The following is a 12,767-nucleotide window of genomic DNA, read 5'->3' as shown; positions in this document are numbered from 1 at the left end:
ATGTTCTGCACGAGTATAAGACTAAATTCTCACAAAACTTCTATTATAAGTTATATACATTTTGATATGTTTATGTATTCTAAATTAACATATATTGTATAAATATATATTACATATACTTCTCCCTCCCTCTCTCTGTCTCTAAATTATAAATTTAACCTAATACAGAGTTGACTTGATTATTTTTCTTTGGAGCATATAGTTACCATCAATATTTCTCTGGTACTTAATGGCAGATTATAAAGTGAACACAGCACAGGTGAGGAAAATGGCAAACTTACAAATACATGGCAAAGGCTTCTTTTGCTTAAGGGAAGTTCTGAAGAATCCATAACTGAATTTAGATTATCTAAAAAATCAGACATCCTGCCAAAACCTTTATCCAAAAATCAGATACAGTTCCTTCTCCAAAGCTCATTCTGTTTTCATTTACTAGTCTGGCCACATCTGAAAAGACATGAAGCATGCAGCGAGCAGAAATACCAGGAGACTTACCTTAATTTGATAGGTATCCAACTTTCACCACACTCCTTTTTTTAAAGTGTTCTTCTCATGGTGTTGAGATGCTGAGATTATTCGCTGCCGGACAGTGTCCTGTACATGACTCTCAGGCTCAGCAGCCCTGGCAGGGCCCTGGAGAGAGAAGCAGGATTGTGCTCTGTTCACTCCCAGCAGCTTTACTGAGGCTAGGGCTCTTTTGAGCTCAATTAATTCTAGATTGTTTGGCTAAATGGCAGCCACGCTTCCTTCTATTCTTTCCCAACTTAGTTTTCCTGCCTCCAGTGGTTCTTTTTCCTTTCTTTGGACTATAAATAGGTCTGCCACAACACAGTCTATAGCAGTAAGGAAGGCAGGAAATGCATTTAAACAAAGGAAAGATCTTAGGGTTTTTTTGCTTTCCCCCACCAATATGAGTGAAAGAATTTGATAAAGATTGCTCTGCAGACACAGTCCTCTTGCAAGAGGAAAACACTTGTTTAAAAACATGCTAGAATTTACTCTTTTCTACTCTAAAAAAAATAATGAGGAGACACTGTAGCACTAGGCCTTTTGACTTCAGTCTGTTGAGTAATTATCACTTCCCTTAAGTATTTAATTTTGCTTACATCTTTGAAATTGTTTGATACTGGAGAGTTGGAACAAAAGTTTTCTTTGGCTTAGAAAAGAGGACAAAGATGGCTAACATGTTTTAGGATGGCAAAATATGCGTTACAAGAGGTGCAGATCTTGCATGCTTGAGAATGATGTTTAAAGTGTATGAATCATCATTTCATCTGAGTACTTTCTTCCTTGGTGAAACTTGCCCTGCAGCCTCAAGCCAGAGTCCAAGAGGTAGGAAGTGCCTAAGCAAACTAAGTGCATTTACATGCAGGGAAACAGAATTGGCCTGCTTGCATTCAATAAGGATGGCTGTGCAGCTATAGCTTTTGAGTAGCAACCATCTTAAAATACTCAAATGGATTTTATGAATTAATTTGAGATACAGAATTATTTTGATGGGCTTTGGGTCAGTTTTTTGATCAGAAGCTTTCAATTTTTGATTATTTTCAGCTTAGTGGTTTTAAAAACATATAACAAGCTTCTAAGACCCTGTGAAGCTTAAAAAAAAAAAAAAAATTAACTGTTCTCACATTATACTCACTAAGACGATAATGTAGTATTGTATGTACCTGGCTCTTTATCTCTTCTCCCTTTTGGCATTTTTTCTGCTGAGGTACATGCCTTTCCTTCAATTTGTACAAATTAGGTAAATTGCTGTGAAAAAGCTTTCTGCTGGTCTTTACAGTGGTAGTTTCATGTTAGAATAGCAGTGTGCTTATTGAAGATAGTTAAGACTGTAATGCATAGTTTGGGATCAGTTATTATTTTAGTGGAAAGGTAGAGACAAAAGATAGGTGTTGCTATGTGGACAAGCAATTTTCCTCCTGTTTAAGATTTGTATGTGAAATATACACATACTAGACCTGCTGAAAGTGGTGAGAGTTAAGGACCTGTGGTATTTGGGGAATTTGGAGAACTTTAAAACTTTTGTTTCAGTCACATCATGTAGGCAATGATCATGACTGTTAGCTAGTACTGTGTTTTATGTATGAATTTGCAAATCTTTATGTAGACTAAACGATGCCAGAGCAGTTTATATAAAAATCAAGAGCATTTTCTGGAAAGTGCCTGCCTTGTTGAGAACTTTGCAAAGATCCTGTTTCTCATGATAAGGATGTGATTGTTTATAAGAAGAGACATACAAGTGGTGGGTGCATAAAGATTTTTGTTGGTATCTTGAAAATTAATAACTCAAGACCAAGGTTTTTCTCGAAAGTACTTTTTTATAAAGTTAAACCAGAATGGAATGCTCCAAGTGAAACTCCTCTCAAAATCAGTAATTCAATTAATAGAAAGACCTGAAAGTTACAATATTTATAATATTTTTTCTTGTATTAATATTGGTAATTAGCAGACAGATTTAAAGTTATAGGAAGATGTTGATCTTTGCAGATCACATACCACAAATCTGACAAAGAGGAATATAATTCTTGGAGTGAACAGTGGATCAACTACTGACTTCAGCTGAAACACAGAAGCAGTTTTAGCTAAGATTCTGTCATGGAGATAACTGAAGGCAAGCTACAGTCTTTCTGGCTCCTTCAGATCTTAGACCAAGGGTGAAGGACTGGCAATGTGTAAAAGTTGATTGTATTCATTTATATGGAACAGCTGTGGAATAGGCCTAACTAACCCTGTTTCTACAAAGTTGATTTCCACAACATAAGAGCACTGAAATGCAAAGCTGCTTAGCTGTATTTCAGTTGTGCATGCCTTTATTCAAATATAGTTTAGTTTAAATCTTAAATCTGCTCAGTGAGTTGCTAGTGGTTACAGACTTGAAATTGGATCACACATTCTCTGTGAGCTGTGGTGCAGTTAGCACCAAGCACCAAGCCTCGAGAGGCTTAGTCTTTAATAGCTGCTTGCCTTGTGTCAGCATGGTTCCAGTAGAGCCCAACTGCAGAAGCCTGCTTGCACTGACTTTGCTGGTAAGCTTTCTTTCAAACACACATCTCTTCTCAATGTCATTCAAAACATCTCCAAACATTAAAAATAGAATGCAGTGTTAAAGCAGGATTTCTCTCCTCTGTCATTCTGACTTTACATACTGGAAGAAATTCTCTTACCCAGTGTGCAAACTCTTTCACTCCCACTTTACCTTTGCAGCCTTGAGGAGAGAGTCTGTCTTGAGAGAGGACTTCGGAGTTTCCTTTGGGGATTGATCAGGGAGCTGGTGAAGCCACAAGAGAGCTAGGAGCAGGGTGAGAAAGAATTGCTGAGGGCAGATGCTTGCAAGGTGCGGTGAATTTTTTCTGTGTGAAAGCAGAAGAGATGTATTTTGTCTGACAGCTCAGTTTTTGTGGGTCTGTTATACAGTAGGCCCTAGGACAAACGAGGATGCATGAGCAGATGCAGAGTAACACTGTGGTGCCCAGAACTTGTGAGGTTGGTTTTAGTCGCTTTAAATTCAAAGCACCTTATCTTCACAGTTCATTTACACTCTGTGCCCTGAAAAGACATGCATGTGTGCATGTGTTAAGGATGTAAGCAAACCTCCTTTTCACTGAGTTCCTGTGTGCTGAGTGAGCTTGTTCAAGCAAAGTGAATCACGTATTCTTCACCACAGAAAACTTAGACTGAGCTATCCCATGGCAGCATGACAAAAACACTGCTTTTCACTGGATACCTCAAAGGGGCTTCATGCAAATAATTTTGATTCTACCAATGAGCCACAAAATAATCTAGATGCTTTGATATAGTCGTGTCCGTGTCGCCCCCCCCCCCCCCCCCCCCCCCCCCAGTTCCGATTACTGAGTTCTGGCTCTGCATCTGGCTTTTCACAATCAGAATGGTAAAAATGGCATCCAAATTCCCATGAAATTTGAATACGGAAGCTTTTCAGAATAGCTTCCAAAATAAAAAGCTCTACTACCTGAGCCTTTTTTGCTTTTATGCTGCTCCTCCCTTGTGCTGCTGAGCAGCGTTGTGTTACACTGTTTCCATTGACATCAGTGGGAATGGGTTTGACGTAAAGTCAGTATGAGCAGGGCAGCACACTCTAGTTTGTTGTGCCTATAATTCATTAAATAGCTTAAATTCCCTCCTGTTGTCACTTTCTTGACTTCACATTTTATTGTCTCATGGAATATGTTGCAAGAAATTACGTAATTTTTCCTGGTAAAGCTATACTGAGGAAGAAACAATAAACCGGTTTTTATCTCATATAGCTCTTGTTTAGTCTACCTGACTTGACACCATGGAAATCACTTGTCAGTAGAATTGAGTAAATTATAAGGACACAGACTTTCCTTTTGATTGCCGATCCTGTTAAACACAGATGGTCTTTCTGGACTGTGGTGCAGGCTGTGGGCCAGATCCCTGGCTTCCACAAATTGGTGTTGCTTCATCAACATCAGTGGAGCAACACTGATTTGAGCTGTCGGGGAATTTGGCCAATTGGTGTTAATGGATTTATGCCAGTTTATAGCAGCTGAGGAGCTGTGAGTTTAAGGCCTTTTCTAACGTAGCTTATTTCACGGCATAGAAAATGTATAGTCTTCCTCCCCTCTGCCACTGAAGCAAGTCATCAAAACATAGAAAAATCGCAACAGGTCTGCCACTTACAGCTACAGGGTAAGCTGAAGAACAGTTCATTGTGTTCTTAAAAAAAGAAGTCAAGGAAAACCGCAGGTCAGACTCAAGCTGTGAGTCAACACACATGTAGAAGACTGGTTGTCTGCCTGTGTGTTTGTGGGCTTATGAGTTAGCACAGTTGTGGTCTGTGTGATGTGAGGTAATCCCTCATGCCACAAACTATCTGTGTGTTATAGGTTGGTTGTGTGGTGATGAAGGGAGACGATGAACAGAAGTCTAATTTGTTTTTCACCTTCTTGCTTATCACAATGTATATTTTTTTCTCTGCACCTCTGTAACTTAAACAAAGAACATGCATTAAATACTCATGCATAATAGTGAAGATTAAAGTTAAAGCTTCATTTACAAAATGTTAGAGTTCCCTTTTTGTACATCCCCATCTCTTCCCTGTGACTGATTTCTGTACAAACAACCAGGAGTTTAGGGAGGTGGTGACAGCAGGAAACATTATCTCCATGGTATTGATGAGGAAATAGAGTAACTTGCCAAAGGTCTCACAGGAAGTAATACTTTTACCTGGAAAGCTTATTCTGTTGGTTGTTTCTGCTTTTCATCTTTTCCCCTCCTTGTATTTTACTTGTCTTCTACTTTTAGTCGCATCTTTGTAATCAAGATTCTTTGCGTTCTACTTCTGTCCTTCTTAGGGTGTGTGTAATTTAGTCTAGTAGAGTTGATCTTTGCTTCCAGCCAGCTCATGATTTCACCTTATGTTCCCACTTGTAAAATTTTCATGCAAGCACCCTTGTGTTTTCTCCCCCACTTGTGAGAAGCTGCTATAAACAAATGCAGTATTACTCCACTGTTCTGCAAAACTCCTTTGTCCCATCATCCTCCAAAAATGTTAATGCTATTGCTGCAGGGTGGCAGGTGGCGTTTTCTTCCAGGAAGGTAAAAGGGGCTACTAAAAATTTGAATGGTTTTTTGAACTGTCAGAAATTATCTCCAACAAGTTTTTCTGGTGCTGCCCGTCTTTGTGGATGGCCTCTCTGCTCACCTGCCTGCTCAGGGTGCCATGTCAGAAGTCCCCTTTCCTGATTTGCATCCCTTGTTCGTACAGGGTGAGCAGCTGCTCTTACAATTACAACATTATTTCCTTATTTCCTGGTATACTTTTTCCACCTGTATCCATCTTATTTTCCATTTTATACTTCTGTTGGCACAAGGTGCTCATTTTTGATCCCATGCACTCAAAGGTACTAGTAATGGATAGAAGACCTCAGGCATTATAGTCCTGCACTTCAGCCTTTAGATGTTTGATCTTTTCTACTCTTGTATTTATTTTAATGTGTGTCTTTTAGAATTGAAGTTTCCAAGGAAAAAAGTGAGAAAACATATAGCAACAACAATTTTTTTCCTTCTTTGTATATAATGTATTGATAAAAGAACACTGACATGTTTTACAGGTAATGCATCTCTAGCAAAAAGACTTCTGTACAGGAATCTGTTAACTTTTTCATGGTTGCTAGGAGAATGGTGCACACCATTTTACTTATCCCTTATAGCCAGGTGTAGATTAAGAAGGAAAATATTTTAAAATGGCTAAAATCCATCTGCTTTTTGTTAGGCTGGTGGAGTTAGGTTCTCATTACTTTCCCCATATGTCAGTGTGAATTTACTCTCCTGTAGTTTCCTTTGCCACTGTTCCAAGGGGCTTCCATTTGCTGACCAAACATTTCTAGATTTCAAGGTGTTGCTTTCCTTTATCTGCCAGAACAGGGGAGACAGGTTAAGTTGTGCTAAACACTGTTGTGTCAGCATATGGAAGACATTGTCCAAGCCCCTTTGCTGCCATTTGAGATGGGGCAGTCTGTCCTAAATGGCTTTTTGGGGTATAGCTACACAGTTCTGTGTTGGAGTCTGGGTCATATGACAAACGTGCTTGTCTGCTGGAGCAGTGAATTGATCACACCAGAACACAGAGCCCTTTTCTGGCACATACGCTAGGAGGGGAGGCGACTGATTTGCCCTGCCACCAGATGACATCTCTTCAGTGCTAAATCTCAGTTGCTTGCACCTGTTGAGAGCAGCTGACTCCCGTGTTCTCCTCTTCTAAGAGGAAGAGGAAGAATTATTCCTTCTCAGTTCCTGTCAGGTGCTGTGATAGCATGTCACCTCCTGGCTCCAGGGGACAGGAATAGCAGCAGGCACAGTAAGTCTCCCTAACCATGAGGTTTCTGCAGTGACTTCAAAGGGACAAGGATCTCACAATGGATATCTGTTCTGTTGTGCTGGGAAGATGAGTGTCTGTTTGTGGTTGGTTTTTACCCCCCTGCATTCCTAGGAATTATTCAAGTGCAGTTAATATTTTCCCTATCTCCTGGATCTGCATGTATGAGCTAGACCAGCTGCTTACAGGCTAGGGTAGGAATTTTGTTGTGCAGGGAGATTAAATAGTTTATTTCTCATGCGTCAGGAAAAGTCCTTGGAGTGCTAGTCAGCTGGACTGTTTAGGTGATGGCTTTTACCTTAGGCTAATGGTTGTTTTAAAAATAGCCATCGCTCTGTGGGGAAAAAGCATGCTTTTACACAGATTTTGGGTTCAGGCTTTTCGATTGCTTCTGTGTTCCTCTTTTTCTGAGGCTTCACGTTTCACAGTTCTCCCACTGCAGAAACATAGATTGCGTCTTCTTGGAGCTGTTTCTTAAGACCACTCTTCAAGAGTTGTGGATTTTCTTACTCCTTAAACTAGAACAATGTGGCACTTCAGATGCTGTGCTGACCTCTAGTGACAAAGGCAGGAGGGAAGGTATCTGCTGTTAAACCCCGTGGACGGCAGGCTTCCCCGGAGCTCTCCTCTCTTTTCTGCAGTTTTCAGCTCAAACAAATTATAAGGGCTTAATCTCTTCTGTATCTCCGGGTCTTTATGATATTTTCTTAAATTTCGGTCCAGTTGTTGAACAGCAGGTGTTGGACTCGGATATTCTGCTGGTTGCACAATGGGAGAATTCTGTTAACTTTCATTAATACTCATGAATTATAAAATTAATAAATTTTGCAAGCTGCTGATACTTCATTCCATTTATGATCCTACAATAAATAGCTTTATATAAAGGTAACTTAAAATCCAAATCCCAGAGTTTAAAAAGTTTGGTTTGACTCTTACAGTTTGCCGTTAGATTTTAGTTCATGTTTCATGTCGCCAACAGGGGAGTTGGAAAGGTTCAGTGAGATAATACTTGTTTCGAAACATAGAAAAAAAAATATAATTAGCAAATTTTTCTGGTGTTGCTAGATCCCTTTCAAAATATTTGAACACTATTCCTCACAATTTTGAATACTTTTGAATTTTTGAAGTGTTAGAAAACTGCTGTCGTTCATTCTTTATGTATTGGGAGCACAGTTACTCCCTGTGCGAGTGGAGTTGCACCAAAGGTAGGTGGGAAACTGTTAGTATGGCAATATTAAGAGGTACTGTCTGTTGTACAGAAGAATGTAGAGATGACAGTGGAAATAACAGACAGCTAAACCATTAGAGATATTAGAAGTGTAAGGGAATCTGTGAGAGAGAGCTGCTGCAGGGACATTTTGTTTGATTTGCCCTGAAGGCTGGTAGGCCATGTGCAAGGAGCTCTTGCTCAAGGTCCTTGCCCTTGAGCCCTGCATGCTGCTGAATATCTAAAGAGCTGTTTTGAGTTAGGTGTTTAGACAGGGAAAATGCTTATAGTGTTAGATTTTCCTAGGCTATCTTCCTTGTGGTACACATTTGCAAGTGTTTTGTTAAGTTTCATATGTGGTAGATGTAATGTTTTTAGCAAACACAAACCAAGTTTTACTGGATGAGGTAAGGGCCAGCCTAGCAAAAATTGTTATTGCTGCCTTCTGGTGGAATAACCCAATACCAGAACTATTACCAGATGTGAAATTAGTACATGTGTCTGGATGCACTATGTATTGTTTCATTCAATAGTGAAACACTCAAAAGCTCCCTGTTACCTGCTTTGTTTTATATTCAGTGTACTGAAATGAACTAACATTGCAATGAGTAATATAGTTAATGTAGCTCCTTTTTTTTTTTTTTTTTCTTCATTTCACCTTTAGGGCATTTTAAAATAATAATTTTCTATTTTTCTTCAGTGTTTGGAAAAAATTACATCTAAGCATGAGCAAATGTGAATGAAAATTCTGTCTTAATTCAGCTCACTTGTGCAAATCAAAGGATTTCCCTTTCCTGTTTCATTTTTGAAACCTCCTTATTGTGTGTGTGCTCTTCAGCTCAGTTTGGTGGTGCTGCAGGCCAAAGAAGAGCACATTCCTTGCTAAAAGCATACTTGAAATTTCTTGCTTATGGTAAAAGAAGGAAAAGGAACATGTCACATCTGTCTGGGTAGTTTGGGGAAGCATACAAAGTTGATTTAGTGGTTGGGCATTCTGTTTCTGTGAGGAGAGAGATTGCTCTGATGGATGTGATCAGTTTACCTTGGCAAAAGGTTTTCTAAGTACCGGATAGTAGCTACCATTTTTACCACATGCCGGATCTGTATTTAGAGACTGAAAAACTACTCTGTGGAGTCCAGTGCCAACGAACAGGAAGGACTGGGTGCATGGGATGCTGAGGCTTTGGGTCATGAGCAAGTGACAGGATGTGCTGGAAGTGAAAAGCAGAAGCAGGACTGCAGTGAGGGCTGGCCCTGGAAAGGAGTATCAAATGGGACAGAAAGTGGGGAATGCCCTTGTGGCAGGAGCTGAGCTGAATGGCTGCCTGCTGTAGGAAGGGGAGATGTGGATCCTAAGAATGGTGCCCACTCACAAAATTATAGTGACCATTCAGATGACAGTAAAGTTTAATTAAGTTTTAGGTGGAAACAAACTATGTCCTGTTGAGGATTTTGGAACAGGTCCTACCCATCTTCTGGGCAGTTATCTCCTGGAGGAGAAGTGGCAGAAATTAGACTTCTAATGTGAAAGAAATAGAAAAAAAAATCTGCTTAGCTGTATTCACATGTCTGGCAGAGGCATTCCTCATGAAACACACATGGTGGGATTTTTCAAAACAGTTTGGCACAGTCTTTGCTCTGTTCCTACTGGAATCCGTGGAGGTGCTACAGGTTTTGTTCAATAGGAGGAGAGCTAAATCAATATGGAGTGCTATGGAAAAATCCAGCCCAGACTGGATCCTGGCAGCATGAGTAGATAGGGATTGGAGGTGATGCTGAAATTGTCACATAGAAATTTTCCATGCTGGCTAGCATTATCCTCTCTATCCCACTTGGTTCAGAGCTAACGGAAAGCCATGTGTGGCAAAGCATGACTTGAGGGGAAGGGAAAGTCAGTGTAGAAAGAAATAAGAATATCCTAATTTCCTCCCTTCTCTGTGTCTTTTGTCAGGACAAAAACTTTATTGCAGAACTTCCCTTGTACCTGCAGTTGCCACTTAAATCTTCAAGAACATATTGGTTGATAGCAAGGAACAGTGTACATTGTGCATAATGCTCCTTCTGGATGGGATTCTCCCAAGATGGGCTCAGCAGATTGGTGTTCTGTTTTTTCTAAGTGAACAGAGCACATGCTCAGGTGTGGGAGAAGAAGGGGAAGGGGGGGTCTCATCCCCTCAGTCAAGTTGCCTCTCTCACAGAAGGTTAGGGAGCAAGAGGCTGCCGTGGCAGGTCACAGCCTCCTCTCATGGAAAAAAATTAGCTTGGAAAGGATTTCTGGAGGCCCCTTCAATCTCCTGCTTTGGGCAGGGCAAACTTTAAAATTCAGAGAGGTTGCTCAGCTGCTGAGGCACAGAGCCCTGCAGTTTGAGTGGGAGAAGAGCAGAGCAGTCACAAGCCACAGACACAGCTGGGACAGAACATGAAGCCTGAAGACTTCCATTAGGAGTCTCTGAGTCGAAATATGTGTGTGGTGATTCAGTTGTCTTGAAGGAAATCTGACATCCTGCATTTCTTTGGTTTACTTAATTCTTTCTCCACCAGATAGTAAAATCGCTTATTAATGCAGGTTGTTTCAACACATGTTCTCTTTTTGGTACGTGGGTGCTTAAATGGTAAAGGTTGGTGGGGGTGGTGTGGTGTTTGGGTTCAAGATCTTTCACAACTTGGTGTGCAAACACAGCCTATGCCAGCTGTGGAGGTGGTGCCCCAGGAGGGTCCAAATTTTCTAGTTCTGCTGTGTGAGGTTATTCCTGCAGGTGAATGCAGTGACCGTAGCCCAGTCCTTGGCATTCTGAAAAACACCCCTACTGTCTCACAACCTGACATTGTCACTCACTGGGAAGGCTTCAGCAAATGGCTGATTTTCTCCATTATCTCTTAGTTATTCTGCTTCTCTTTTGGATACATCACTTAGCGTCTCTAGGTAAATTTCAGATCCTCTGATAGAAAAGGCTATATAAATACCAAATAATCTCAGAGGTGAGCACTGCCTCTGTGACACACAGCAATTCACCTCTTCTTTGCTTGAGTGTTGTCTTCCCTTGGCCTGCTTGGTGTTAGCAGAGTCCCCAGCAAGTACAAACTACTCATCAAAGTGGGTGGTATTATTAAAAGAACAATATGGTAGCCTCTACTAGAGGCAGTAGTGGGGTTTTTAAGTTTGCTGTGCACTTCGAAGGAATGCACTGTGGTTTAATTTCTGGCCAGATCAGGCCTGTGATGTGCTCTAACAGGGTCTGTCACCTTTCCTTTTGAGAATTTAGGAGTGCCAAAGCCATGAGCCCCTCTGCTGCCAAACTTAGATTCAAACCTCCATGAGGGGAAGGATCACTGTGAGCTAACAGGCCATGACAACCGCTTTGGTGCCTTTAGCATTTTAGGACTTCTCTTAGTTGGGAATTTATCTGAGTGTTTCAGTTGCCACTGACTAGCTGAACATTTGTCACGACTGCTAGTTTTGTCTCTTGGATTTAAATGATCTGTACAGCTGTGACTGTTTTTGTCCCAAGTAATGTTAGAGCTCACTTTGAATAGTTTTAATGTTGGCTAATTTTTCACTGAATAGCATCCCAACATGCAAGTATCTATTCATATCAAATGTCTTTCTAGCTGAAATGTGTGTAACTAGGTCTGTAGCAACTTCATTCTCATTAACACAGCAGCATTATAAGGGAACTAGCAGACTTCAGTTCTACCATGTCAGCAATTTTATTTTTTGTAGCAAGGAAATGGCTGGCTGAAAAAGGACTGATTTTTTTTTTTTTTTTTTTTTTTTTTTAAAGGGTCCATATGGATGTAAAAAGTATTGGTGCCATTTTGTATAAATTGTAATCGGTTCCAGACTCTGCTGCACTCAGAAACTTGAATCATTGAATTGTACATGGTGGTTTCTGTATTTTGAGGGCTCTCACCTAAACCACAGCTCTTGTAACAAGTAAATGGCTACATCCGTGGTGTCCAATACCTTGTCTTAATGATGTTAAGGAAATATTTTTTTTAACTATGAATCATAATTGTATTCCTAAGCTCTGCAGCTTTTCAGGTGAAATGACAGAACCAGCCTTGCTATGCTGGGGCAAAGTAGGTGGGCTCCAGAGGCTGAGGTCAGATGGGCTGAGTTTCACTTAATTCCTTCAGTCGTGGTTCCTTTGTTAAAGTGTTTCTGAAGGCCTGGAGCCAGGCACTGTGGAATACCAGGCACTGGGATGTAAGTGGAATTTGGGTTGTTTGTTCTGCTTTTGGCTCCCTGTCTGTGTGTTAAGGCATATTAGAGGTAAGAAACAAAAGTAAAAGGCAGAAGCATGCATAAAGTTGTGTTTGCTTGCATAAAGCCTACCGTAATAGAAGAGCACGGCTGTGATGAGGACATGGCTATTGAACCAGAAGAATGTTTTCAAGCTTCATTCAGTCTTGGGTCAACTGCTGCCCTTCTCGATCAGGGGCGGGGATAGAAGGTAGCTGGACACACTAAAACCTCTGTTGTGAACTGCTGGTAACAGAAATTGATATCCAGGGGGCCACTTAGGTTCCAGTTTGCTGGTTGTTTTCTGTGGAACCAGAGCCAGTGTATGCCATATCTCTGAACCTACTGGTAGCTTTTAACCCTGTGACCAATTTCAACCATATGTGTAAGGCAAACAAGACTGAAAGCCAGTACAATCTGAGGTCTGTGAAGTTTGATGAACAGCTAGAGAC

General features: G+C 40.7%; 1 protein-coding gene across 3 annotated transcripts in view; it reads right to left on the bottom strand.

The window, feature by feature from the left end:
* RASGRP3 (RAS guanyl releasing protein 3) overlaps window positions 1-761 on the bottom strand; it is a 61,534-nt gene extending 60,773 nt beyond the window's left edge. For 2 of the 3 annotated variants that reach the window (XM_037405187.1, XM_037405190.1), the window contains exon 1: window positions 496-759. The gene's annotated coding sequence lies outside the window, so the exon portion shown is untranslated. Of the gene's footprint in view, window positions 1-495 lie in introns of all 3 variants that reach the window. The other variant, XM_037405193.1, reaches the window with a different exon arrangement.
* Window positions 762-12,767: the final 12,006 nt, after the last annotated feature.

This window comes from Falco rusticolus, chromosome 12 (assembly GCF_015220075.1).
Source record: "Falco rusticolus isolate bFalRus1 chromosome 12, bFalRus1.pri, whole genome shotgun sequence".
Taxonomy (NCBI): domain Eukaryota; kingdom Metazoa; phylum Chordata; class Aves; order Falconiformes; family Falconidae; genus Falco; species Falco rusticolus.
The sequence above is the reverse complement of the archived record's forward strand: the minus strand, read 5'-3'. Positions and strand labels throughout refer to the sequence as shown.